Below are 25,465 nucleotides of genomic sequence, written 5' to 3'. Positions count from 1 at the left end.
AAAAACTTGTCATTAAAATTTTAAATTAAAAAAATCTCAATATATGATGTATGTATATATATCATAAATCTAATGTTTTGTAAAAAAAACAGCAATTAAGACGCACGATTACATCTTTTTGGTAAATATAATATATGATTAGAATAATAAATATTGTTTTTTGGAGAGTATATAGCACAAATGATTTTTTAACCCTCCGTTCATCTATTATTTTTTTATTATTGGCAAATTCTACACATGCTAAATATGGAATCAATCAAACCACTAACTCTTAATAAATGTTATAAATGTCGTACATATTCTCATCCATTTCCATATAAATTACTCAAGTCCAATATCAGGGATTATGAGTTAATTCCTATAAGAGACACAGAATACAAAAACATTCATAAGGAACCTAAAATTGCTAACGATGGAGGAGAAGGAATCTATAACGTTAAAAGAAATGCTGCGAAATTTGGGTGGAATTCGAAGTTCAACATAAATAATATTATGAATAGTTTAATCCACAATAATCGTTCGAATGGGAAATTATCTTTTCCATCTAACGAGAACTATCCTGTTTTGGATAATACAGAAAACGGCGATTATAACCGAATTTCTTCGTTGCATTCGTCCGACAGATATATTGAGGCATCTAATGATGCCGACTCGTCTATGAGTCAAAAACATTATTCGGGAGCGTTAGCTACGTCTATTGGTAATACGAATAATTTTAGAGGTAATATAAGTCCTTGTTCATGGGATAACGCATACCCTTTGATCAGGAGATCTACAGATAAAGCTATATTGGCCGAGAAAGAATTTTATCTATATAGATCTATAGGTAAAGGAAATTTCTCCAAGGTAGTAGTAGTGTCGAATCCTTCTGGAACACAATTGTTAGCCGTAAAAATTATCGACTTGATGACGGCACCAATGGACTTTAGAAGCAAATTTTTGCCCAGGGAGTTAAAATTTTGGCCTACGTTATCACATCCTAATATAATTAAAATGTATTCATATTTTAAAAGATACGATAAAATTTATGTTATGTTGGAATTCGCTTGTCATGGTGATGTTTTGGAATATGTACAAAAATTTGGCAAACTCAGCGAACAGCAATCAAAAAAATGGTTTAAACAAACTGCCAGTGCTATAGAATATTTGCATGAAACGAGAGGACTAGCTCATAGAGATTTGAAACTAGAAAATTTATTACTTGATTGTTCCCATAACATAAAATTGGCTGATTTTGGATTTTGTAGAGAGGTCACCTACAAGAGTAATTATAGTGATTTATCGAGAATTGAAGGAAATTATAATGCGAACGACAATTATAAGTATCTAAGTCAAACATTTTGTGGTTCAAAATCCTATGCCAGTCCCGAAATATTAAAATCGATTCCATACGATCCCAAAAAGGCTGATATATGGTCCTTAGGAGTTATATTATGCGTGTGGGTTAGTTCACACATGCCCTTTGACGAGAAAATACGGAACACGGAAAGGTTAGTTGAGAGTCAAAAGCGATGGAAAGTAGAAAATCTCAAAAACTTTTCTAACATTTCATCGGATTGCGAAGATTTGATATCAAAACTCTTAACATTCGATCAATGCGAACGTTCCTCTATAATTGATATTTTAAACCACCAATGGTTAAAGAATTCATGTAACAGGGGATTTTACACGCCTTCGTATTGTAAAAGAATGCCAACGAGGTCGTCCAATGAAAAGATTAAACTTTACAAGACCCCTATTAGATATAATAATTTAAGGTGTGCTCCTATTAATGGACACTCAAATGCATCTGTTTACACGGTAAATTATAAAAGTTACAATGAAATTGAATCAGGAGCTAACGCATTTATAAATGAAACAAAGAACATAGGTACTAAAATAAATAATGGAAATTTCAAAGTATTAGATCAGGCGGTTCCTTTATCAAAATCTAAATCTTCAAAAAATGGCAATTCAAATCTATATCACTCCATCTTAAAAAAATATATTGTAAATGATAGTCATCAACAAACTAATAAATATTGAAAGCAAAGGAATGTTTTTAAATTTTTAGATATTACTCATAATTCTTAAACCTTTTTTAATTTTTTACCTAATGTGTTTTCTGTTATTTATAGTCCTAATATACCAAACCATATAATTTATAATAATAAATCATAAAATAATTATTCATAAATATGTTTTATTATGACAACGCTTTTTCTATATTAGAGAAACGGATATTATATTACAATTTGAAACAAGTAATTTTCCTTTTTTTTCTATTAAAGATTTCACAATAAAGTAAATAAAGTTTTTAAGCAATAACATTGAAATAAGGATTGTTAGTTTCTTGAAATCTGCCGATACGGGCTTTTAAAATAGGTAAAATTTTTTCCTTACTGCAATTCGAAAATGTCAGAAGCCGGTGGGATACGAAAGGTGGCGCGAACATTTCCATAAGCTGACCAGTTCCTGAGCATTTTGTATCATCGTCGTGTATTGCTCCAAAAGTATGACCAACTTCATGGGCAAGGGTGTTAAGTAACAGGCCCCTGAGTTGCCTCTTGTTTTTAAAGGTCCGTTTAAAATTGACTAGTCCCGTGTTGTAATGATGAAAAATGGGCACTGGCTTGCCCAGTTTTTTAAAATAACTCTCCATAACGGCAGGGGATACTGTTTGGTTATACCACATAAATATGCCGGAAAGGGCGGCGTTGTCCCCGATATAGGCTAGCCCGTTGATCCCCGAAAAGTCTCTGAAGGTAAAACTCAAAGATAGGCAATGTTTGTATCCGAAAGAGCCTTCCGAAAATGTTGTGAGGTAAGCATTGTCTAACGATTTATTAGGGTACTTAAGTTTGAAGTTTGAAACATCTTTAAAAGTAGGATTATTAGAGGAAGTATAGACCGTAACGGAATCGATGGTGAACCCTATATAATTCATATTTTACTATATTATAATAATTTATACTTTTTTTAAAGAAATTATCGTAACGGAATCGATGGTGAACCCTATATAATTCATATTTTACTATATTATAATAATTTATACTTTTTTTAAAGAAATTATGAAAAATAATCTTTTTTCTGAAACCTATATTGTCCGGCTGTCCGTCATTATCAAAATCGGTAGAACTGTATAAGTGGTTCATACCGGCGACCAACAGAATAATATCCTTCATAGCTTGATCAATATCTTTTCCCACAAATTCAATAACGAATGTGGGGTCCAGAACAATGTGGAGATTGCAGATTTTGTGAATTTTAGATGAAAATTGATCAGAATCGCTCCTTTTCACTTTAGGCGAAATATCGGGAGCCTTTAAATGGTCTGAGTCAGGCTTTACTTCGCAAACATATATCTCCGGTTTTGGTAAAAGATAATCGGTTTCATTTCCCCCATATTCCAAATCTAAATCGTCATATGAATAAGTTATCGTCATATTCGATGATTTCGGTTCGGTATGTTGGACAGAAGTTCGTCCGCTCAAATAATTAATCTTGTTAACAGTCCCCAAGATAATTTTTTCGATTATCAGCAATTCGTCTTTCAAAAAGACGAAGCCTTCGAATTCGCCATTAATGTAATAACCTATAGCGAAGGATCCCGAATTGTTTTCAACTATTCCACTGTAAAAATTGTCGATCAAATCAACTCTTATTAATGTTACGGATTCGGAATGTTCGGTCAATATCTTGATGCGATCTCCCTTTTTAACGACATCTATATAGTTTTTCAATTTCAATGTGTACACATTACCTAAGTACTCAAAGGATAGGGTCAAATTTTTGTATAAACTAGTGTTAACTGAGGGAACACTATCGGCTCCACTTTCAGGTGATGATAGAGTTTCATGAATTTTTTTGAAGGGCTCAAAGTATTTTAGCTCAGAACTGAGATGTTCTCTCAATAGAGACAAGTGATGCCGCGACATGTACGACATTTCATGTTCCCAAATGATCAGTAGCCAAGTAATAATAATAAACAAAATTTCCATGATTATCTTATTGTGTTAATAATATCTGTCAAAATTTTAATATTTTTTTTTACAAGTTCTATTTTAGAATTTTTTTTTCAAAATTATCAAAAAACATTGTAATGATAATGTACTTGAAAATTTAATATTTGATTGTTGGCATAATCACATTTTCTCCATCTTTTCAATAATTGTTAATAATTTGATAGTTTTAAAGCGAATTATTTTGATCTTGTATATTCGATGGTTTTTTCTCCAAATATTTTTAGTGCTGTAAAGAGACTCATCGTTTGAAATTTCTATCAAAATAGGTTCCATCTTTCAACTTAAGCTTATATTTCTCGTTTATCAATCCTTGTAGTTAGCAAGAACTGATTCTGTTGTTCCCCTATTGCGATGTTTTATTATTAGTGAACTAATTTATTATATTTTAACTATATTATTATAGTTTTGTACTTCAGTTTATATATCTTTTACAAATCAATCTAAATACATCAATTAATCATCATACACAATTAACAATTATTTGATTACAATTAATCATATTATTAATTGCCTTTAAGGTTAAATGATTCTATTATATCTATTCTCTACTTTTTGGGCTCTCGATTTCGAACGGCATAAATTGTTTTCTTATCCGTTTTGGATAATGGCTCTGTGTACTTTCGTCTCTACTGCGGGTTGATCAATACTGTCGATTTCAATCTTTTGATTTATTATGGTGTCTTTGGTTATCGAGTCTTGTATAGGATCAATGCCTTTGGTTATCTAGTTTTTTTATAGGATCAATGTCTTTGGTTATCGAGTCTTGTATAGGTTCAATGTCTTTTGTTATCTAGTTTTTTTATAGGATCAATGTCTTTGGTTATCGAGTTTTGTATAGGATCCATGTCTTTGGCTGATATTACGTCAATTCGGCGCGGAAAATTCGGCGCATATAATTCGGCGCGGCGACAATTCAGCGCGTATCTATTACAGTTGCAATTTATTATATATTACTTAGTATAAAAAAATAAGGATGATTAAATAGAAATCATTTTGAATTTAGGTCCTATAAATTATTTCTCCATATTTATTTTTACAAAAATCTCAATTTTATTTACTAAATGTGTAATATCAAAAAAACAACCAATATTTATACCTATTTCTTTGGTTGACCAATTTACCACATAAGATATGTTGATTAATAGCCAATGTTATGTAAGCCGAGATTTTGAAGAAAGAAAAAGAAAAAGAAAGGTTTGGACCTCTATCTCGAATCTTACATATTATTTTGGCTGAAATTTATACCGACCGTTTTTAAAAATAGACCCAGCCATGATTTAAAAAAATCAAATTAAGACTGTATCATTTTTTAGATTTATAAAAATCCTTAAATTCTAATAATCCTTTTTAAAAAAAATATTATACTTAGGATAATTTTTTCTATTATATAAATCAAAAATTAAATGTGTAATATCAAAAAAAATTAACAAACAATATTTATACCTATTTCTTTGTTTGACCAATTTATCACATAAGGTATGTCGATTAGTAGCCAATGTTATGTAAGCCGAGATTTTGCGTATCAGGTCAATTCAGCGAAACTTTTATCGCGAATGTCGTTTATCGCGAAAAGTTTTTATAGCGAAGGTAAAATCGCGAAACCAATTCTGCGAATTTATCTCCGCGAAACATTTATAGGGAAGACAATTTCGCGAAGCCATTGTCGCGAATTTATTTCCGCGAAACCTTAACCGCGAATATATTAGAGCGAATACATTTTAGCAAAACATTTTGCGCGAACTCTTTACAGCGAATTTTTTATCTCGAATATGTTTTCGCGAATCATTATCTCGAGCGCATTACCGCGAAACAATAAATATATTGCGAATGCATTTATTTAAAAGAAAACAACATATTATTTATTATTTGATGTTTTTTAATAAAAAATCATATGCTACTATTGTAATATTATTTTTGTTACAATTTATTAGTGATTTTCACGCCCAAGATTTTAAGTAAAAAATATTTCTTAAAGTTCAAAAAAATTTTTGAACATATTATGATAAAAATTTTAAATCTTCTATATAAATATATCTTTTTTAAGGAATTCTTTTGTGAAATTTATTATAAATAAACAATTTTTAAGTGAAATCTTTTATAGTTTTTTTTATCATTTTGTAAAATTATCTATTTCTTAAGTATATTAAAAGAGGTGGCTAAATAATTTTTTTTTAAATATTTATATTTAACTTATTTATGTTATTTTATGATCTTTTTAAGGATAATATTTTAATGTGACAATTGTCATATTCGTTATTTTTAAGATTTTTGAAATTTTTTGACTCAAAAGGGTAAAATATCATTTACATGCTAAATTAAAATTTCATGAAGATCTACAATTGAAAAGTGACAATTGTCATAATCGTTATTTTTAAAAAATTTTTGACCAAAATGGGTTAAAGTAAGTATTGCTAGTATGTTTAAATAAAACTTCAGTATGTACCCTAGATAAGTGACAATAATCATAATCATTATTTTTAAACTTTTTAAAATTTTTTTAACGTAAATGGGTAAAAATATAGATTGTAAACATGTTAAATTAAAATTTCATGAAGATGTACCATAGAAAAGTGACAATTGTCATAATCGTTATTTTATAACTTTTTTGAATTTTTTTGACGTAAATGGTCTAAAATAAGTATTGCTAACATGTTTAAATATAATTTCAGTGAAACCATAGATAAGTTACAATTGTCATAATCGTTGTTTATTTTGAATTCTTTTGTTGTAAATGGGTAAAAGTATAGATTGTAAACATGTTAAATTAAAATTTCATGAAGATGTATCATTGAAAAGTGATAATTGTCATAATCGTTAAAGTTTTTTGAATTTTTTTGACCAAAATGGGTTAGAATAAATATTGCTAGCATGTTTAAATAAAACTTCAGTGAAAATGTACCCTAGAAAAGTGACAATTATCATAATCATTATTTTTAAACTTTTTTTGACGCAAATGGGCCAAAATAAGTATTGATAAATATTTAAATAAAACTTCAATGAAGATGTACCTTAGATAAATGACAATTGTCAAAATCGTTATTTTTAAAGTTTTTTGTATTTTTTTAACGCAAATGGGTAAAAATATAGATTGTAAACATGTTAAATTAAAATTTCATGAAGATGTACCATAGAAAAGTGACAATTGTCATAATCGTTATTTTATAACTTTTTGAATTTTTTTTGACGTAAATGGGCTAAAATAAGTATTGCTAATATGTTAAAATAAAATTTCAGTGAAAATGTACCTTAGATAAGTGACAATTATCATAATCATTATTTTTAAAGTTTTTGGAATTTTTTTGACGCAAATGGGTAAAAATATAGATTGTAAACATGTTAAATTAAAATTTCACAAAGATGTACCATAGAAAAGTGACAATTGTCATAATCGTTATTTTATAACTTTTTGAATTTTTTTGACGTAAATGGGCTAAAATAAGTATTGCAAGCATGTTTAAATAAAATTTCAGTGAAGATGTACCCTAGATAAGTGACAATTGTCATAATCATTATTTTTAAACTTTTTTGAATTTTTTTGACGCAAATGGGTAAAAATATAGATTGTAAACATGTTAAATTAAAATTTCATGAGGATGCACAATAGAAAGGTGACAATTGTCATAATCGTTATTTTATAACTTTTTGAATTTTTTAGACGCAAATGGGCAAAAATATAAATTGCTTACATGTTGAAATAAAATTTCAGTGAAGATATACCATAGATAAGTTACAATTGTCATAATCGTTGTTAATAAGGTTTTTTTGAATATTTTTGTTGAAAATTGGTTAAAATATATATTGTAAACATGCCAAATTAAAACTTCATGAAGATATACCATTGAAAAGTGACAATTTTATAATCGTTATTTTTAAAGTTCTTTGATGTAAATGGGTTAAAATATAGATTGTAATCCATTTTAACCATAATAAAATCTTAACATTAAATTTATAGGATGATAATTGTATCATATTACTAAATAATATTCATATGGTTTTTAAGTTCTTTCTATAAAAATCCTACCCTGAATTCAGACTCAGCACTATTTTGCCACGAGTATACAAAAATATTTGCTAACTGTGAATGCAAGGTAATACATTTTTATAATGTAGAATTAATTTATTAATTAAAGGAATAAGATTGTCAATCCATATCTTAAAAGTTTAGAATTTAACATAGGTTACAGCTATCTTTAATAATCACTTTGCATATTTTTATTAAATTTTAAGCAGGATAAAAGGAACAACGATTGTGAGAATGAAAATATCGATTTGTTTTTTTGTTTGGACTAAAATTTTATTTTAACATAATTTATATTTTTGTCCAATTGGTTCAAACAAATTCAAAAACTTTAAAAATAACGATTATGACTATTGTCACTTATCTAGGGTACATCTTCACTGAAATATTATTTTAACATGTTAGAAATTTATATTTTAGCCCATTTGCTTTAAAAAAATTTAAATAACGATTATGACAATTGTCACTTTTATATGGTACATCTTCATGAATTTTAATTTGACATTTTTACAATATATATTTACCAGTTTGCTTTAAAAAAATACAAAAAAGTTTAAAAATAAATATTATGACAATTGTCACTTATCTAGGGTACATCTTCACTGACATTTTATTTAAACATGTTAGCAATATTTTTTTTTGCCATTTGCGTCAAAAAAATTCAAAAAACTTTAAAAATGATTATGACAATTGTCACTTATCTTGGGTACATCTTCACTGAAGTTTTATTTTAACATGTTATCAATACTTATTTTGGCCCATATACGTCAAAAAAGTTTAAAAATAACAATTATTACAATTGTCACTTTTCTGTGGTACATCTTCATGAATTTTTATTTAACAAGTTTACAATCTATATTTTTACCCATTTGAATCAAAAAAAATTCAAAAAATTTTAAAAATAAGGATTATGACAATTGTCACTTATCTAGGGTACATCTTCACTGAAGTTTTATTAATACATGTTAACAATACTTATTTTAACCGATTTACGTCAAAAAAATTTAAAAAACTTTAAAAATAACGATTATGATAATTGTCACTTTTATATGGTGCATCTTAATTAAAATTTTAATTTAACATGTTAAAAATACATATTTTACCGTAAAAAAATTTAATATGTTTAAAAATACCGATTATGATAATTGTCATTTTTCCAAGGAACATCTTCAATAACGAATATAAAAATTGTCAGATTAAATTATTATCCTTAAAAAGATCATATACATAAATAAGTTAAATAAAAATACTTTTAAAAAATATTATTTAGAAAACCCACCTCTTTTAATATACTTAAAAAATAGATAATTTTACAAAAATGATAAAAAAAACTATAAAAGATTTCACCTAAAAGATTGTTTATTTATTATAAAATTCACAAAAGAATTCCTCAAAAAAGATTTAAAATTTTTATCAAAATATGTTTAAAAATCTTTTTGAACTTCAAAAAATATTTTTTGCTTAAAATTTTGGGCCTGTGAAAATCACTAATAAATTGTAACAAAAATAATATTAAATAGTAGCATATCATTTTTTTTATTAAAAAAATATCAAATAAATGAAATCCATTTTTCATTTCATAATATAATTAAATAAAAGGTTACTGCCACTCTCGGAGGGGAGGGGGGGGGGGGGGGTAGGTCTATAAGTCGAAAGGCTGCATGATACGAAATGCTAAAAAATAATATTGAAAATAAAAATAACAAAGAAAATGATTAATGTGTAATTTGATTGATTTATTGCTTTTTTTACGAGAAAAATATTATAATAACATTACATTATAATATATTCAAAAAATGGAAATTTTAAGATCTTTTCAATTTTTTTATTAATTCTTTGAAATAAATTGCGGTTTTAATTTTATTAATTTTTATTTATATTTTTAATTAAATTATATTTATTTATTTAAAAAAAATGGAATATAATATATTAAAAAAATGGAAATTTTAAGCTCTTTTCAATTTTTTTATTAATTCTTTGAAATAAATTGCGGTTTTATTTTTATTTAATTTTTATTTTTAATTAAATTATATTTGGTTATTTTAAAAAAAATGGATTATAATATTTCAATTTTTTTATTAATTCTTTGAAATAAATTGCGATTATAATTTTATTTAATTTCATTAATTTTTAATTTATATTTTTAATTAAATTATATTTGGTTATTTTAAAATAATGGAATTTTTAAAATTATATGTATATTCTATTAAAGTTTTTTTTCAAAACTAAATTGATAGTAAGTATAACGATATTGTGAGTACTGGATTAGGGAAAAGGCTAACATCTTATATGCAATTTTGAATATTTTTATATCATTCTACTCAGAATTAAATTTCCTATCCAATTATGCTTAGATGTATCTTTTTACGTTTCCGGTTCAAAAAAAAACATTTTTGTCGCGAAAACGTTCGAAGGTAAAAGGCTAACATCTTAAGTTTAATTTTATAAATTTTTATATCATTGAACTCAGAATTAAATTTCCTATCTAAATATGCTTTGATGTATTTTTTTACGTTATCGGTTTAAAAAATAAATTTTAATAATTTTTTTGTGGTAAAAACGTTGGAAGGGAAAAGGCTAACATCTTATATGCAATTTTTAATATTTTTATATCATTCTACTCAGAATTAAATTTCCTATCCAATTATGCTTAGATGTATTTTTTTACGTTTACGGTTCAAAAAATAACATTTTTGTCACGAAAACGTTCGAAGGGAAAAGGCTAACATCTTAAGTTTAATTTTATAAATTTTTATATCATTGAACTCAGAATTAAATTTGCTATCTAAATATGCTTTGATGTATTTTTTTACGTTATCGGTTCAAAAAATAAATTTTAAAAATATTTTTGTGGTAAAAACGTTGGAAGGGAAAAGGCTAACATCTTATATGCAATTTTAAATATTTTTATATCATTCTACTCAGAATTAAATTTCCTATCCAATTATGCACAGATGTATTTTTTTACTCAAAGCATATTTAGATAGGAAATTTAATTCTGAGTTCAATGATATAAAAATTTAAAAATTAAACTTAAGATGTTAGCCTTTTCCCTTCGAACGTTTTCGCGACAAAAATGTTATTTTTTGAACCGGAAACGTAAAAAAATACATCTAAGCATAATTGGATAGGAAATTTAATTCTGAGTAGAATGATATAAAAATATTCAAAATTGCATATAAGATGTTAGCCTTTTCCCTTCCAACGTTTTTACCACAAAAAAATTATTAAAATTTATTTTTTGAACCGATAACGTAAAAAAATACATCAAAGTATATTTAGATAGGAAATTTAATTCTGAGTTCAATGATATAAAAATTTATAAAATTAAACTTAAGATGTTAGCCTTTTCCCTTTGAACGTTTTCACGACAAAAATGTTATTTTTTGAACCGGAAACGTAAAAAAATACATCTAAGCATAATTGGATAGGAAATTTAATTCTGAGTAGAATGATATAAAAATATTCAAAATTGCATATAAGATGTTAGCCTTTTCCCTTCCAACGTTTTTACCACAAAAAAATTAATAAAATTTATTTTTTGAACCGATAACGTAAAAAAATACATCAAACATATTTAGATAGGAAATTTAATTCTGAGTTTAATGATATAAAAATTAAAATTAAACTTAAGATGTTAGCCTTTTCCCTTTGAACGTTTTCACGACAAAGATGTTATTTTTTGAACCGGAAACGTAAAAAAATACATCTAAGCATAATTGGATAGGAAATTTAATTCTGAGTAGAATGATATAAAAATATTCAAAATTGCATATAAGATGTTAGCCTTTTCCCTAATCCAGTACTCACAATATCGTTATACTTACTATCAATTTAGTTTTGAAAAAAAACTTTAATAGAATATACATATAATTTTAAAAATTCCATTATTTTAAAATAACCAAATATTATTTAATTAAAAATATAAATTAAAAATTAATGAAATTAAATAAAATTATAATCGCAATTTATTTCAAAGAATTAATAAAAAAATTGAAATATTATAATCCATTTTTTTAAAATAACCAAATATAATTTAATTAAAAATAAAAATTAAATAAAAATAAAACCGCAATTTATTTCAAAGAATTAATAAAAAAATTGAAAAGATCTTAAAATTTCCATTTTTTTAATATATTATATTCCATTTTTTTAAAATAAATAAATTTAATTTAATTAAAAATATAAATTAAAAATTAAATAAAATTAAAACCGTAATTTATTTCAAAGAATTAATAAAAAAATTGAAAAGATCTTAAAATTTCCATTTTTTTAATATATTATAATGTAATGTTATTATAATATTTTTCTCGTAAAAAAAGCAATAAATCAAGCAAATTACACATTAATCATTTTCTTTGTTATTTTTATTTTCAATATTATTTTTTAGCCTTTCGTATCATGCAGCCTTTCGACTTTTAGACCTTGCGTAAAAAAATAACATAAAAAAATAACAAAAAAAAATAAAAATAATATACCCCCCGAGAGTGGCAGTAACCAAATAAAAAATATATGTTTATTTGTTGATAAATAAAATATTAACATTAAATATAAATAAAATAAATTATTTTAATAAAAATAAAAAAATTTTTTTATCTAAAATTAGGCGTGAAAAGGGGATTTAAGATTTAACATTATAGTACTTATCAGGGGGGTATTTTGGGTCTATTTTTAAAAACGGTTGATTGAGATTGTAGCCAAAATAATAATAAGATTAGAGATAGAGGTCAAATCTTTCTTTTTCTTTTTTTCCTTCTATGCGCAAAATCTCCAGGCTTACATAATATTGGCTACTAATCAACATACCTTATAATGTGGTAAAATGGTCTATTAAAGAAATAGGTATTAATATTAGTTAATTTTTTTCGATATACATTTAGTAAATAAAATTGAGATTTTTGTAAAAATAAATATGGATAAATAATTAATAGGACCAACATTCAAAATGATTTCTATTTAATCATCCTTATTTTTTTATACTAAGTAATATATAATAAATTGCAACTGTAATAGATACGCGCTGAATTGTCGCCGCGCCGAATTGACGCTGCGCTGATTTGACCTTGCGCTGAATTGTTGTGCGCTGAATTGTCGTCACGCCGAATTTTCCGCGCCGAATTGACGTGGAACCATCTTTGGCTATTTGAATAGGATCAATTTCATTCATTAGTTTATATAGTTTGCCTAGTTTCTCCTTCTCTTCCTACCTATTGGAATCGTCGAACCTATTTTTTAAATGATTAATGTCTTCTTCATAAACCTAAGTCTCAACTAAAAATGTCATGAGTCCTGTTCTCAATGATATCTGGTATCCAAATAACTTTTTTTAAATCTTTTGCATGTATTTTCTCATTTATATTTTAAAAAACAGATAACTGGGGTATGTATGGGTGAAGATAAATTGTTATATTAATTGTAAGGGTCCTATGGGTTGGAATTTAAGCATAATTGAATTTGGTGATTGTTTTGTGGTTATTTGTGGCGTATATTGATAATTAAACAGAAAATCTTGTATTTTATTAGAATCCTTATGTTTTTTTTTAAAAAAATTTAAAAGTTTGTACTAACAGCTCCGCTTCTCTGTTGGTTTTAGGGTGGTACGTGGCACTATATACATTTCAAATTGATAATTGTTTACAAAATATATTGAATTTTCTATTTTGAAATGGGGGCCAATTATCCTTAATAATAGGATTGGGGTAGTGTTGTTAAAACGCCGCGAGTCGCGACCCCGACCCAAAGCTCGGGTCGTTTTATTCGACTCCGACTCAATGTTTGGGTCGTTTTTTTCGACTTCGACCCGAGTTCTAGCCTTAATAAACGACTTCGACCCAAAATATGGGTCGTTTTTTTCGACTCCGACCCAAGTCCAAGCCGAAAAAAACGACCTCGACCCAAAATATGGGTCGTTTTTTACGACTCCGACTCAAAATTTGGGTCGTATTTTTCGACTCAAATTTGAAATTTGGGTCGTATTTTTCGACTTAAACTTGAAGTTTGGGTCATATTTTTCGACTCAAACTTGAAGTTTGGGTCGTATTTTTCGACTAAAACTTGAAGTTTGGGTCGTATTTTTCGACTCAAACTTGAAGTTTGGGTCGTATTTTTCGACTCCAACTCAAAGTTTGGGTCGTTTTTCTGACTCAGACTCAAACATCGGGTCGTTTTATTCAATCCGACTCAAAATATGGATCTTTCTTTTTAAAGACGACTTAAAGTTAGGGTTGCTTTTTTTCACCCTTAACCCAATATCTAGATCATTTTTTTTGACCAAAAGTCAAATAACATTTAGTATATATTAATATTATAGGCGGGAAAGTTACTTAAAGCTTCTTTAAATTATAATGCTCTGGATTAACTATTCATCATAGTTATTTTTTAAAATTTTTAAGTGAAGATGCACCATAGAAAAGAGCCATTTGTTATGATGGTTATTTTTGAAATTTTTTAAATGAAATAGATGAAAATATATATTCTAAACATGTTAAATTTAAAATTTGTGAGGATGTATCATAGATAGGTGACAATTGTCATAATCGTTATTTTTGAACTTTTTTCAAATTTTTAAAGCAAATAGCTAAAAATATATATTCTAAACATCTTAAATTTAAAATTTGTGAGGATGTATCATAGATAGGTGACAATAGTCATAATCGCTATTTTTGAACTTTTTCAAATTTTTTTAAAGGAAATAACTAAAAATATATATTCTAAACATGTTAAATTAAAAATTATGTGAGGATGTATCATAGATAGGTGACAATTGTCATAATCGTTATTTTTGAACTTTTTTCAATTTTTTTAAAGGAAATAGCTAAAAATATATATTCTAAACATGTTAAATTAAAAATTCAGTGAGGATGTATCATATATAGGTGACAATTGTCATAATCGCTATTTTTGAACTTTTTCAAATTTTTTTAAAGGAAATATCTAAAAATATATATTCTAAACATGTTAAATTAAAAATTCAGTGAGGATGTATCATAGATAGGTGACAATTGTCATAATCGCTATTTTTGAATTTTTTCAAATTTTTTTAAAGGAAATAGCTAAAAATATATATTCTAAACATGTTAAATTAAAAATTCAGTGATGATGTATCATATATAGGTGACAATTGTCATAATCGCTATTTTTGAATTTTTTCAAATTTTTTTAAAGGAAATAGCTAAAAATATATATTCTAAACATGTTAAATTAAAAATTCAGTGAGGAAGTATCATATATAGGTGACAATTGTCATAATCGCTATTTTTGAACTTTTTCAAATTTTTTTAAAGGAAATAGCTAAAAATATATATTCTAAACATAAATTCAGTGAGGATGTATCATAGATAGGTGACAATTGTCATAATCGCTATTTTTGAATTTTTTCAAATTTTTTTAAAGGAAATAGCTAAAAATATATATTCTAAACATGTTAAATTAAAAATTCATTGATGATGTATCATATATAGGTGACAATTGTCATAATCGCTATTTTTGAATTTTTTCAAATTTTTTTAAAGGAAATAGCTAAAAATATATATTCTAAACATGTTAAATTAAAAATTCAGTGAGGAAGTAATATATAGGTGACAATTGTCATAATCGCTATTTTTGAACTTTTTCAAATTTTTTTAAAGGAAATAGCTAAAAATATATATTCTAAACATGTTAAATTAAAAATTCAGTGAGGATGTATCATAGATAGGTGACAATTGTCATAATCGTTATTTTTGAACTTTTTCAAATTTTTTTAAAGGAAATAGCTAAAAATATATATTCTAAACATGTTAAATTAAAAATTCAGTGAGGATGTATCATAGATAGGTGACAATTGTCATAATCGTTATTTTTGAACTTTTTCAAATTTTTTTAAAGGAAATAGCTAAAAATATATATTCTAAACATGTTAAATTAAAAATTCAGTGAGGATGTATCATAGATAGGTGACAATTGTCATAATCGTTATTTTTGAACTTTTTTCAATTATTTTAAAGGAAATAGCTAAAAATATATATCCTAAACATGTTAAATTAAAACATCAGTGAGGATGTATCATATATAGGTGACAATTGTCATAATCGCTATTTTTGAACTTTTTCAAATTTTTTTAAAGGAAATAGCTAAAAATATATATTCTAAACATAAATTCAGTGAGGATGTATCATAGATAGGTGACAATTGTCATAATCGCTATTTTTGAATTTTTTCAAATTTTTTTAAAGGAAATAGCTAAAAATATATATTCTAAACATGTTAAATTAAAAATTCAGTGATGATGTATCATATATAGGTGACAATTGTCATAATCGCTATTTTTGAATTTTTCAAATTTTTTTAAAGGAAATAGCTAAAAATATATATTCTAAACATGTTAAATTAAAAATTCAGTGAGGAAGTATCATATATAGGTGACAATTGTCATAATCGCTATTTTTGAACTTTTTCAAATTTTTTTAAAGGAAATAGCTAAAAATATATATTCTAAACATGTTAAATTAAAAATTCAGTGAGGATGTATCATAGATAGGTGACAATTGTCATAATCGTTATTTTTGAACTTTTTCAAATTTTTTTAAAGGAAATAGCTAAAAATATATATTCTAAACATGTTAAATTAAAAATTCAGTGAGGATGTATCATAGATAGGTGACAATTATCATAATCGTTATTTTTAAACTTTTTCAAATTTTTTTAAAGGAAATAGCTAAAAATATATATTCTAAACATGTTAAATTAAAAATTCAGTGAGGATGTATCATAGATAGGTGACAATTGTCATAATCGTTATTTTTGAACTTTTTTCAATTATTTTAAAGGAAATAGCTAAAAATATATATCCTAAACATGTTAAATTAAAACATCAGTGAGGATGTATCATAGATAAGGGACAAAAAATGGTTATTATATATACGAGTAGTAAGGTACATAATATTTTTAAGTGATAAAATGAGATGCTAATATATTTCTTGTAATTTTAATTTATAATAAAATTCTTAAATCTTTGAAGTTACTAGTTAGGATAAAAGTTACTTGGCACATCATACAATGATATTTATACCTTGTTTTTTTTTTCGAGAATAAATTTTATGCGATATCTCATGAAGGAAATTACATACCATTGTACAGAGAAATAACTTTGTATATATTATCTGCACCAATATCTTTTATATCAATCTCTATCGGTGACATTTTAAATTATATTGGAAACTAGATTGTGTAGATTTCTAAATATTAATTTAAAGGATTAAGATTTTAGAATTAATTATAAATATATCTTAATAATTTTTATATTGCATTTATTATTTAAAATCTCTCGTTTTAAGCCTATTTAGCAAGAAAAATATTGACTAATCCTGAAATTACGATAATAGATATCTATACCTTTATATAATCTATGAGAAAAATTGCTCTCATAATATTCTTCTTAATAAAATAGTGAATAATTAACGCCTGAAAAAAAGTATAGCGCTTTATAACATGGTTCAAAGTTAATCCCAGTATCAATTTTAATGTGTAATTTTTCTCAAGTGTTCAAAATTCTAAATCTTAATATCAAAAACTATTTTAGTTATCAATTTAAAGTCAAATAATATTAAAACACTAATATTCTCCAGTATTCATAAAAAACAACAGCCTGAAATAAGAATACTAAGCTCAAAACATCTTAAATATTTGATACATTTATAGTTTAAATATTTTTATTTAAATTATATATATTTATTAATGTACAAAAAATTTAATTTAACAATATATATAGATATAAAAATTATGTATAAAATTTATTATTCATGATATTGATATCCCATGAATTTAAACATAAACACTGTTTAAGTGTTTCGGAGGCCATGCGATTTCTTTTCTTTGTTACGGTGTCCACCCCTCTTTAGAAGACACGCTCGCTCTCAACGGATGTATTGCTCCGACAAAAAATCTTTAGCCATCATGCAAAGGTACGGAAAACGCTCAGAATTACAGTACGACTTAAAAAAACTCGACTTAACACTACATTTATGAAAAATATAGCTCGCCTAAATTATTAAATTATATTTAAAAAAATTCATATTTTAATTGAAAAATGCATCCGGAATCGCAAATACTTATTTAAAAAATTTATTGTTTTATTAGTTTAAAAATTCCATATGGAAGTGAAGTGACTATTTAAATTCTAAAATTATAAAAGATATTTTATTTTACTTTTAGTGGTGCCAGCTAGACGGCAAATTTGTTGAGATTTTTTCTTTTCTTCATTGTTAGGGATAGGGATATGATTAATAATCATTTTTTTTAACTTTCCAAATTTTTTTTAACTTTCCAAATTTTTTTTAACTTTCCAAATTTTTTTTTATTATTTTTAGGGGTATAAATCTAAATTTTTTTATTTTATTCATTTTTTGTTTTTAAAATTATAATTTAATATTATTAACATAAATTTTATTAATAAAAGTTGTCCAATTTAAATCATTTCTTAAATATTATTTTTATATAAAACTTTTCTTAGTGTGATGTCACAAAGTTCAAGTTCTACGCCATCAAGGTCAACTCAAGATGATAGAGAAAATCAAGTAAATCAATAACCATAAACCTTTATGATATTATTTCGATTTTATGCAATTATAACCTTTATTTTAATATATTTATAATTTTAGTTGGAGCCTTTTTCGGATTCACTAATAGAACAGGATTTAAATTCTTCTGCGATTAATAGTAGTTTCAATATTAAATCAAATTATAATTATAGTCCAAATAAATCACACAAAAAATGCAATCATTGCGAAAAAATATATCGTTCCACTACCGCTACAAGTTTAATAAATTTTTGTTTTTATATAGTTACATTAAATTAAATTTTCAAATTTAAAAAGAAATTATTCCTTATGATGGCAGTAATGTTTTTTAATATTTAAAAAAACATAAAATATTTCGGGGTTTTTAGGATTTTAATGTTGGTCTAGAATTGTTTTGTTTTCCTCCAGTTTTTAAATATTTTTAAGCTAAAAGTTGATAATAACTTATTTATTTTCAATATATAAAAAAATAAAAACTAAATTAAAAAAATTTTAATTTTTATGACGGTACAGCTCTGTCAATTTTGCGATATTTGCTTATAAAGATTTAATTATTACTTCATAATGGCCTATTTTATCTTATTTAAGTGCTAAATTTACCTATCTTTTTATTTTTTACTCTAATTTTTTATTATTTTAAACCTAATTAAAATATAGAAAATATATTCAATATATAAACCTGGCTATATTTTTCAAAAAAGGTAATAATTTATACTTAATATTAATTATTTAGAATATTAAGTTAGGTTACTATTTTTTTGGAGGGGCTCATTATTATGTTGTTCAAACGTCGCGACCCCGACCCAGAGTTTGGGTCGTTTTTTTGACTCGGACTTCTTTTTATATTGAATTTTTTTGTTATTTTTTTAAATGTTTTTTATGTTATTTTTTTTTGATATATTATTGTTCTTTTGTGATTGGTTAATTTATTTTATTTTTAAAATAATATACATATATTTTTTTATTTAGGATATTTTTAAATAATATTTTTATAAATTTTATATCAATATAAATACAGTTCTATTTATAATAGATTTTTATAGCTAATAATAGGTATTACAAATATTTAATTTACAATATACGGCTAGCCCGGCCCGGATTTTTTTAAAATATATTATATTTATAATAGATTTTTAGCTAATAAAAGCGATTTTAAATATTTAATTTGATATATATGGCCGGCCCTGTTCGGATATTTTTTTATAAATAATTTTAGGCCCAGCCCGGTGGTATATATAAAAAAATTAAAATACGATCTAGCCCTCTGATATATTTTATTTATTAATTTCTGATTGTAACTTAGCTTATTAACAACAAAATAGGTATTAATTCTTAGTATTATTTAATACTTCTTTGTAGGGTCATTGTCAAATCAATCACTTTTCAGCCGACCCCTTTCGATTTCTTAAAAATGGCCAAATTAGGATTTTAGCAAAATAATAAGTAAGCCTCGAGATTTGGTAAAATAAAAACCTATCTGTCATCTATAAAATCTCCATGATTACATAATATTATTCAGGTCTTTTTAAAAATCGATCAAATCGGGCTTAACATTAATGATAGGCAATATATCAGTATTAAAATTTTTATTAGTTAGTGCATTATGCATCAACATTCAAATGTTTGAATAATCGAAAGGAGGCAGGGTTTAGAATATAGTTTCTTTTGATTTATTTAATAATATATATGTCGTATTGGGGAATCATGTGGGATTCGGAATCCCAACGTGGGGATTCAAGATCTTGAATCCCCACGTTTTATTCGGGATCTTTTTTTTAAAATATTTTTAAAAAAAATATTTAAAAAATATTCCGAATCCCCATGCTCTTTTTTGCGGCTGGCACCATATAATTAAAAAACCAAAATAAGGGATTTAATAAGAGAATTTTTAAAAAAAGTAAATAGTATAAAATTAAGAAATATAATGAATGAAAAGGGATGAGGTTAAGGCTTTTTTGTTTTAAAAAATATATTTACAAAAAATCCGAATTATTGCAACATTTAAGCAGGGACCCGAACCGTTATTTATAACGGTTCAGTTTGGTTACGGTTCAGTATATAAAAAATTATAATAGTTACGTTTTGGTTACGGTGCTTGAGAAGGAATTTATATAAAGGTTCCGTTCGGTTCAGCTAATTATAAAGGTTCATTACGGTTAGAAATTTTTTTTTATTGAAGCAACACCATCTTTTAATTTATTTTTATTATAAGCATTTATGAATTATATATAAAAAAAATATATAAGATTCAAAATAACTCATTTTTAAATATTTATTTGAACATATAAGCTATATATTTTCAAGTATAAATAGATTCCTTTTTGTTCGTAGTGACGATAACACAAAAAGCCCTTTCTACAGAAATTTGTGTTGCTGGAACCTCCTGGTTCAGATATTTATAACAAAAATAAATTTTTTTTAAAAAAATATTTAAGGGGATTCGGAATCTTTTTTAAAAAAAAACAATTAAATTATATTTTCACCAGAAAATTTTATTTTTTAGAGATAATTAATATTGTATTACTTTTATGCTTTAAATCATTAAATACTCGAAGGCAATATTTTGTTTCACGCCCGAAAATTCACGGTGTTTTTAAATATTTCAAAACTTTAATGCTATAATTTTTTCACTTTATTGAATTTATTTTATTTATTTCTTTAATTCCATAATCCATAATAACAAAAAATAAATACATATTATAAATCCAAATTTTTACTTAGAAAAAGAAGAATGTCTATTTTTTTTATTTCAATTGTGTACGCCTTTCCTCTAATAGGCGATTGGCTACAGAAAAATAGCCTTTCACTAGAAACAGAATTTGCCTGGGCTGACAAAATTTTACTCTCTAATTTTCTCAAAAAAGGAAATAAATTTTCCTGCTTCCAAAACTTCTAAATATTGCCATTGTTATTTGTTTTATTTTTTAAAATTTTATTTTGATAATATTGATATTGTTATAATTTAAAAAAATATGATAAAACACTAAAATATTAAAACTATATAAAAATATGTAAAAAAAAAATATAAAAACTAAATAAAAATATATATTGGTCCTTAGCTTTTTTTAAAAAAAAACATTTTGATAATCTCAACTTAAAATTTGTTCGTTGTTATAAATAATTAAGTTTTAACAATCTCTAAATGAGTCTGACCTTATTTGTCTCAACCTAAAGATACATAGTATTTTTCCTTATTCATATTTGATATTTTAGAACGGCTAACTCAATATTACATCCAGAAAAATAAACCATTATAATTTTTTATATACTGAACCGTTATAAATGTTTGGATCCCTGCTTAAATGTTCAATGAAATGCCATATTGCATTGAATAATTGTTGCAATAATTCGGATTTTTTATAATATATTTTTTAATATTTTCTAAAACAAAAATGTCTTAACCTCATCCCTTTTCATTCATTATATGCCTTAATTTTATACTATTTACTTTTTTTTAAATTCCCTTTTTAAATCCCTTATTTTGGCCTTTTAATTATGTGGTGCCAGCCGTAAAAAAGAGAAGAAAAAGTAATTATATTATTTTATTTTTTATTCATGGGGATTCGGAATATTTTTTAAATATTTTAATAAAAATATTTAAACAAAAAGATCCCGAATAAAACGTGGGGATTCAAGATCTTGAATCCCAACGTTGGGACTCCGAATCTCACATGATTCCATATCCCAAATACGACATATATAATATATATAATTTATTTAATAATATATATAATTTATTTTAGCCAATTTGCGCAAACATCTTCTAACCAAACATCCTGAAGTAATCAATGATTCGCCACCTTTGCCTGATTCTATTATAGGGGCAAGAAAACTTACAACAGACGATAATTTTCATTTAAATAAATTAATACTCAAATATATCATCAATGAAAATATTTCATTTAGAACGTATGATAGTAAAAATTTTAAAGACATCTTTACATATTTAAACAAAACCTCCAAAGTTTGGTGCAGGCAAACTGCTATGAAATATTTAAACAATATATATAACGAGGCTAAAACAAATATTATGAATTCCTTCCATAATTATAAAAATAAGATGGCAATAACAACAGACATATGGACCAGCAATAATTTAATAAGTTATTGCGCCATAACGGTCCATTATATAAATGATAAATGGAATATAACTAATGCCTTATTATCAATTACGGAATTTGCCCACCCTCACACGGGTGAAGATATTAAAGAATTATTATTATCAATAATGACAGAGTACAAAATAATAGATAAAATATCATCCATTACCCATGATAATGGATCGAACATGCTTTCGGCGGGAAAGCTCATAATTCCTTTAATTCGTGAGACATATAACCAAAATTTTAACACAATTAGATGTCTTGCCCACATTATTAATTTGATTGTACAAGAAGGACTGCCAACAATCTCAACAGATTTAGAAAAAGTTGAGATGTTGGTGAAAAAAATTCATAAAAGTCCTTCCTTGATGCAGGATTTTGTTGATATTTGTAATTGCAAAATTCCATTAGATGTGTCAACTAGGTGGAATTCAAAGTATCTCATGCTTAGTAAAATTAATAAGGTATTAATATTAATATTTAATTTTTTTACTGTTTGATTTATAGAATTTAGAAACTGGAAAAGATGTATCAATGAAAATTTTTACATTAATACAGATGAGAGTAGAATGTTAAAAGATATAGAGGATTTTTTATATCCTTTTTATAAAATAACGTGCGAGATAAGTACGAATACATCTACAATAGGGATGTATGCACTATATTTAGATACGATTCAAATATTACTGGTAACAAGTATTGAAACCAGTAATAATAATGTTATAGTAGAATCGTCTAGATCTATGTTGGCTAAATGCCAAAAATATATCAATATTATGGACAATTTCGAAATATATGTGTGTAGTTTTCTTGATCCACGTATCAAGAAAACATTCATACCTTATGGATGAACAAAGAATGTTATTATGAAAAATTGATTGCTTTATATGGTAAATACCGGTGTAATATATCGCCAGAAATATCAGAAAAAGACGATAATTGTGAAATGATGTCAATAACTATCTTAAATAGTCTGAGAAGGTATATATTTAATATTCTATAACTATTTTAAATTTTCTCAAAGTTGATATATTTAATTTTAATAATTTATTTTATATTTTTAGGAAAGCCTCGTTAGTTCCAATGGTGAACGAGATCGCCGAATACCTAGCTGATCCAGTAGTCTCAGCAACGACTACAGTGTTGGATTGGTGGAGCTGTAATTCTGAGCGTTTTCCGTACCTTTGCATGATGGCTAAAGATTTTTTGTCGCAGCAAAGTACATCCGTTGAGAGCGAGCGTGTCTTCTCAAGAGGGGTGGACACCTTAACAAAGAAAAGAAATCGCATGGCCTCCGAAACACTTAAACAGTGTTTATGTTTAAATTCATGGGATATCAATATCATGAATAATAAATTTTATACATAATTTTTATATCTATATATATTGTTAAATTAAATTTTTTGTACATTAATAAATATATATAATTTAAATAAAAATATTTAAACTATAAATGTATCAAATATTTAAGATGTTTTGAGCTTACTATTCTTGTTTCAGGCTGTTGTTTTTTATGAATACTGTAGAATATTAGTGTTTTAATATTATTTGACTTTAAATTGATAACTAAAATAGTTTTTGATATTAAGATTTAGAATTTTGAACACTTGAGAAAAATTACACATTAAAATTGATACTGGGATTAACTTTGAACCATGTTATAAAGCGCTATACTTTTTTTCAGGCGTTAATTATTCACTATTTTATTAAGAAGAATATTATGAGAGCAATTTTTCTCATAGATTATATAAAGGTATAGATATCTATTATCGTAATTTCAGGATTAGTCAATATTTTTCTTGCTAAATAGGCTTAAAACGAGAGATTTTAAATATTAAATGCATATAAAAATTATTAAGATATATTTATAATTAATTCTAAAATCTTAATCCTTTAAATTAATATTTAGAAATCTACACAATCTAGTTTCCAATATAATTTAAAATGTCATCGATAGAGATTGATATAAAAGATATTGGTGCAGATAATTTATACAAAGTTATTTCTCTGTACAATGATATGTAATTTCCTTCATGAGATATCGCATAAAATTTATTCTCGAAAAAAAAACAAGGTATAAATATCATTGTAAGATGTGCCAAGTAAATTTTATCCTAACTAGAAACTTCAAAGAGGAAATATTTTAATATCCTTAAACTTAAAAATATAATATGAATAAAACATAGATGAGTTTATGTGATAGTTGATTTTCTGACCCAGTCTATGACAATAACATATTTAAGAATTTTTTTATAAATTAAAATTACAAGAAATATATTAGCATCTCATTTTATCACTCAAAAATTATTATGTACCTTACTACTCGTATATATAATAACATTTTTTGTCCCTTATCTATGATACATCCTCACTGATATTTTAATTTAACATGTTTAGGATATATATCTTTAGCTATTTTCTTTAAAAAATGTTAAAAATAGCGATTATGAAAATTGTCACCTATCTATGATACATCCTAACTTAATTTTTAATTTAACATGTTTAGAATATATATTTTTAGCTATTTTCTTTAAAAAATGTTAAAAATAGCGATTATGAAAATTGTCACCTATCTATGATACATCCTCTTAAATTTTTAATTTAACATGTTTAGAATATATATTTTTAGCTATTTCCTTTAAAAAAATTTGAAAAAGTTCAAAAATAGCGATTATGACAATTGTCACCTATATGATACATCCTCACTGAATTTTTAATTTAACATGTTTAGAATATATATTTTTAGCTATTTCCTTTAAAAAAATTTGAAAAAATTCAAAAATA

The sequence above is a fragment of the Gordionus sp. m RMFG-2023 genome, chromosome 1, assembly GCF_954871325.1.
Source record: "Gordionus sp. m RMFG-2023 chromosome 1, tfGorSpeb1-WG-v2, whole genome shotgun sequence".
Classification (NCBI taxonomy): Eukaryota; Metazoa; Nematomorpha; class Gordioida; order Chordodea; family Parachordodidae; genus Gordionus; species Gordionus sp. m RMFG-2023.
This window is presented reverse-complemented; position numbering follows the sequence as displayed.